The 6,000-nt window shown below is 37.3% G+C and overlaps 1 long non-coding RNA gene across 1 annotated transcript in view; it reads right to left on the reverse strand.

Moving 5' to 3' along the window:
- Window positions 1-5,353, reverse strand: part of LOC128072787 (uncharacterized) — a 133,463-nt gene extending 128,110 nt beyond the window's left edge. Inside the window, exon 1 of the long non-coding RNA XR_008202440.1 lies at window positions 5,149-5,353. This is a non-coding gene — a long non-coding RNA (uncharacterized LOC128072787). The remainder of the gene's footprint in view (window positions 1-5,148) is intronic.
- Between the last annotated feature and the right edge of the window lie 647 nt (window positions 5,354-6,000).

The following is a 6,000-nucleotide window of genomic DNA, read 5'->3' on the forward strand; positions in this document are numbered from 1 at the left end:
CAAACCTCTTAAACAAATGGGAAGCTAGATGGAAGAGGTCTAAACAGGTCATTTTCTTTAACTTCATATGTTATAATGATGCTATGACTTAAAATATCTCAAGATCAGATACTTAGCAAAAAAAAAAAAAAAAAATCAAAGATCAAAAGCAGCCAAAAAAGCTGAGATCTTCCTCAAGAATAGAGGAAAAGAGAGAAATTGCCTTGTGGTTAAGGAAGACCAATAGTATCTGTAGCAAAATACAGCAGTAGCATTTTAGCAAAAAAATGAAGTGAAACTATATCACAGTATGCAAGAAGACAGTGGAACGTTACACAGGTATGTCTGCTTCTTTTATCAGTTAATAAACAGATTATCTAGAGAAAGTCAGAACTATAATATTAAAACTCTATTCTCTACTAAAGGTAGGGAAGAACAACGCAAGTTGAATCAACCTGTAATTAATATGAACTTAATGATCTTAGTTATATTAGTTAAGATCTAGCAGTTGACAGTCATTTGGGAATATTCATCACTTCACACTTCTCCTTTAAAGTGCAGAGGAAAAGAAAACACAGTGTAGAATCTGTTTGTTTCACTGAGGTTTCTCCTAGACTGGGCTGATGTATCTCCTGCAAATAATGATCAGTGTGTAGAAATCCATGACTGGACTGGGTATTCATCTAAGTGACAGGGCTCTCTGCATGGAACTTCCCTGCTTCTATATGACTTTTTAACCCTATTTTGACTTCCTAGTTTCTCAGAGCTCTTAACGGAGAAAGAAGGATTTCTCAGCACTTGATAGAACAAGATAAGATGAAAATGCAGTAACCAACAACTAATTTTATTATTGGGTCTCTGCTATAATAGGCTCCAGAGAGCAGGGGCCAGTCCATATGGAACAGGGTATTCTGTGAGCTATTGGTACTAGAAAAGCCAGATCGCAAAGGGGTCAAAATATAATGAGAAATTTTGAATTGTAGTTTCATCTGCATATCTTGATCTTGGTCTTTAAGAATGAATGAAGGCTTACAGCCCAGCCACTTGCAGCCAGAGCTGGACAGCTATCCAGGTGTACAGATGGAAGTTTGATTTTGAAGTGCTAATCTTAAATTCTTATGTTTTATGTAGGCAAGTATTTTTTTTTCAAGTTAGTCTTTCACGATTCACCTGATTCTTATGCAATACAGTTTATAGATTTTGTATTGACACCAAGTAGAGCAAAAGCTTTGTAACTGCTCTTCTTATACTGACTCCATAAGAACAACAATGTACAGTAAGAATTCACTCTTTAAATATGATGACCTTGCCCCAGGCACTCAGAAGATCACTTTATAGCCTATCCAGCAGCAGCAGCCAAGTCTTCCCTGAAGTCTCAGCTACTGATCTTAAATCTGCGGAAAGTAAGCTCTTCATCAATTCTATTTAATGGTTCCTAATGCATTCCAAGAGAGACTGATGCCTTTGGAGTGTTCAGACTGGGACATATTGCAAAAAAAGTAGTCAACATTTCAGACAAATCAGCCAAAACATTGTTCTGATAACACTTCTTTGTTTAAATAGTTTCATTTATTCTTTTATTGTTCCTATCTATCATGCACAGACATGTGTGATAAGCAATTACAAAAGATCCTTTACAAAATTGCATTATGTTGCTATGATTTGTACTATATGTAACCCAAGGCGTTTATCTCCACAAAGTCAAATCATGTAAAACATGTGATGGTTGGAGAATAATATGCTCTAGTTACACAACTATTTGCTAAATAAAACCTTAGACAGTTTTCAAGGTAATGTGAAGTATAATATATTCCTTCTTTCCTTTAAATATATATAATTACATAAAGATAAGTTTTTATATTTTTATTTTATATAAATATTTATTTATATAAAGATATATATATAACCCTTTATGGCAAAGCCCAAAAAAATCAATTGTGAAAAATGTGAGAGTAGTGAACTACAGTAAAGTTAGAGAGTAACTTCTTAACATTCAACATCATTACTGAACAGTCTTTTTTTGTTTGTTTGTTTTTGTTTTTTTGAGAACTGGGAAATAATGCCATGTTCTAGTTTATAAAAATTGTACAAATAATCCACTGAACTATAAAAGTATACACGACATGACACACAACAATACAACACGAGATGTTTAAATATCATAGAATCATCAAGACTGGTAAAGACCTCTGAAATGATCCAGTTCATCTGCCCACCTATCACCAATATCTCCTGCTAAACCACGTCCCTCAGTATAATATTGAAGTGTTCCTTGAATACCTCTAGGGTTGTTGACTCAATCACTTCCCTGGGCAGTCCATTCCAGTGCCTGACCACTTCTTCAGAGAAGAAATGTTTCCTAATATCCAATCTGAATTTGCCATGGTGCAACTGGACATAATTCCTTGTAGTCCTATTGCTAGTTACATGTGAGATGAGAGAAGAGGGCGAAAACCACCTCACCACAATCTTCCTTTCAGGGAGTTTTAGAGTGCAATAAGGTCACCCCTAAGTTTTCTCTTCTGCAGATTAAACCATCCTAGCTCCCTCATAAGGCTTGTGCTCCAGACCTCTCACCAGTTTTGTTGTCCTTCACGGAACACACTCCAGAATCTCCATGTCTTTCTTGGCCCCCTTGGACACCCTGTCACACTGCGGGTTTTGTGCCAAGCAGAGCATCAACCAATATCCCCTAGGTGCATTTCCTCTACACAGTCTTCCAGGCATGATGTTGGGCAGCCAGGCGCCCAACATCCCTCCAGCCCTCTCCACCGTAAGACATGGATCCACAAGGAGCATCAGCCCAGCTTGCAGCTGGAATGGTCAAATTGGATAACCTGAGAGATTTGCAATACTTAGTCTCACAAAGGAAAAGTGCACATATCAAAACAGCCTGAAAAGTCTGGGAAGAGTGACATGGTCTTCCATTAACCCGGCACTCACAAAGCCAAAAAGCCGGGCTAGAATCTATACAATCTGGGCAGCCTTCCTAACAGACCTGGTTTCCATAAAATATTTTGATGCAATCTGTGTAATTTTGAGAAATGTTTTGATATCATAGAATCTTCATTTTCCAAGGAAAGATGACATGATGGAAGTGAAATCTGCAAGTCCGCAAATGCAGGCTGAGAGAAAAAGAACAAAAAACTTACATTCATCTTACACTAGACGCAGAAAATCAACACAAGAAAGGGACAGAAGCATCACTGTGGACAGCAACTCATTAAAAAAAATTTCTTCAGTGTATACAGAGATTATAAAACAAGGGAACATTATAACAATTAAAGAGTGGGAATGAATAATATCAAAACTTCAGAATATTTAAATACATATTTAAACACTTAGGTAGCACTTCAAACACTGTTCTGGTCACTTCATCTAAGAAAGCTTATTGCAAAACTGATGGGGCAAAGAGAAAAATCGAAGATTTGGAACGACATTCACATAGATATTAAATATTTGGAATTAATTACTACAGAAAGCAAAGAAAACATAAGGAACTATGTTGAATGTTGAATTTCAAAGAAAACACTGATGTTTGGAAAAGTCATTTTTAACACCACTAATTAAATGAACAGTAGTAACCAGTGGCAGTTGAGTAATGAGCAACCTAAGCAAACATCACCAGAAGTTTGTTATCTTTCTATTTCCATCCTCTTCAGAAGGAAAATTTTGGGATTGCTACAGGAGACATCTTTTAGATCTGGACCTCAAATCTAAAATTAAATCTAATCTTAAACAAACAAACAAAGAAGAAAAAAACATCACAGTCACCAGATAGAGGCATTTGGGAGTTAAAACTAAGTTTTCCAAAATCTCTAATATTGTTTCTTATTTGATTTATGCCATCTTTAAGTCTTTACATGAGCTACAGTTTCCTAAAGTCTACTTCAATGAAAAGTCTCTAACAACCAGTCAGGTAACAAAAATTGCTTGGTTTCTTGAATGCAAGGTAAATGGGAAAATTCACATGTAATCTTAAATACTCATCCAAATCCAATAAGTTATAAAAATAGAAAAGCTGATAAGAAACGAAACTGGCACTGGCCAGCTAAAGGAAGCTAAGATTGAATACTAACATTCACTACTACTGAAAAGGATAGTAAAAGCAGCCTTTTCAAACTTGAAGTCTGAAAGTTTCCCATTATACGGCCTATGGATTAAAGAAGATGCTCCACAATATTCTCAGAAGAACTCAGCATGTATGAAAGCAGTAAAATAAGTAGTAAGATTTGTAAAAATAACATTGTGCCTAGAGACCAAGTATATCTTGAAATTTGACCTTCCGTTTGTATAGCAGAATTATGGGTCCTTCCTTCTGAAAATTTGTTCCTATTCATTTTGCTGAATACATGAAAATTGGAATTTGAGATAGTTTCACCTTCCTCTTTTTTATTTTATTTTCTAAACTTACATTGTCATCAGTGCCAAAAATCCTCTAATATGATTACAATCTATACACCCAATTTCCTGTTTAATTAAAAATATTTTAAAATACTATGACTTCTCTTCCTTCTTCAATGTTTGTAAACATATCTGGAAGCTAAGGATAGTTGTAAGAGACTAATGTCTTTAACACGGAAGTGTAACACCTTACACATGGGTAGCAACAGCTAGCACCTGGCTGGTTAGGGCTAAGGGCAGGCGACAGGATGCCTATGGTGCACCCAACCAAAATATACTGAAAAATACACTGGAAGGGCCATCAGAAATTGCTAAACATGACAGATTACAGGATGAGAAGCTGACAAAATTTACAGCTGGTGCCATGGGAATGGCAGAATTTCACTGGTGATTTAGGATGTGTTATGTGTGAAATGGCTAAATTTCACAGGTAACTGAAAGAGAGCTGTGTACACTTTGGGGAACAAAATGTTACAAAGCAAAGAGCATCTGAATAACCATATAATAATGTATGAGGTCAAGGTTAGCTAGGTAATTTAGTATCAGAAGCACAAATCTTGAGTATGTATGTAGCAAAAAGACTATGGGGTAAGAAGTAATAGTGTATGCTGTTTATTTCAGAGACCAGGGCAGAGAAAGGGAGGAACTGGAGTTGCAAAAAATGTGCCAAGAAACAGAAAAAGCAGTAACAGGAAACGCCAGTGACATATTCAGTGTTGCCCACTGAATCAGGATGATAATCTCACCCCCTTGTTTTGACCTTACCTTGTGGCCAGGTCTGCTTCCGTGGCCAGAAGGATCAGGAAGGTAGGTGGTTTTGCTTTGTGGACTGGGAAACATCTGAGATGGAGCAACTGAATGTTCAAGTACTGTGATGGCAATACCCATTCCAGGCCTGACAGCACAAGGGTATTTCTGGGTGTTTGTGGTATACCCAGCTTGTTGGAATTCCCTGAAGAGAACTGATGTTTTTTTTTTCCAAAAAGATGAAATACCTGTAAAGTGAGGGGTAAATAATCTACTGTTGAAATCTGTAGTCTGTCCAATTCATATTTTCCTTAGGCAAAAATTCTCTGAAAAGCAGTAATTATGCTACATGAAGGAAAACTCATCGTAGGAAATACTTCTCAGCTAGTGAACTTAGTCTACAGGTGAGGTGATAAGCAGAGACATAAAGCCCAAAGTGTCCCATGGGATACAAGACTGGCATTTCCCAGATTTCTTTCTGACTTTTTTCTAACATATAGAGGAAAGGGGAGACCAGAGAGGGCCGTGGTGTATGTGTGTGTGTGTGCGTGTGTGTGGAGAGTAGAACAAAGTACCTAAACCCATCACTAGAAATAAATCCCATTGATGCAATGATCACTGAACCAGACAGAAGCTTCAAGCAATAATGCAGGATCCAGTGCTATTTGTTACCTCCATGTGCTTACATACAGTTTTTGGTGAAGGATTTGAGAAAATGAAACGCCTACCACGCTGCCAGTATTGGCTGGTGCAGCTGCACAGCACAGCAGGGAGGGCTGGCCTGGGCTGCCTGCCAGACACTCTCTCACTCCCCACAAGTTAGTGCAAGGAGAAAATAAGGTGAAAAGGCTTGTGCAAAATAGGGATATC

The sequence above is a fragment of the Tympanuchus pallidicinctus genome, unplaced genomic scaffold, assembly GCF_026119805.1.
Source record: "Tympanuchus pallidicinctus isolate F22 unplaced genomic scaffold, pur_lepc_1.0 scaffold7, whole genome shotgun sequence".
NCBI lineage: Eukaryota > Metazoa > Chordata > Aves > Galliformes > Phasianidae > Tympanuchus > Tympanuchus pallidicinctus.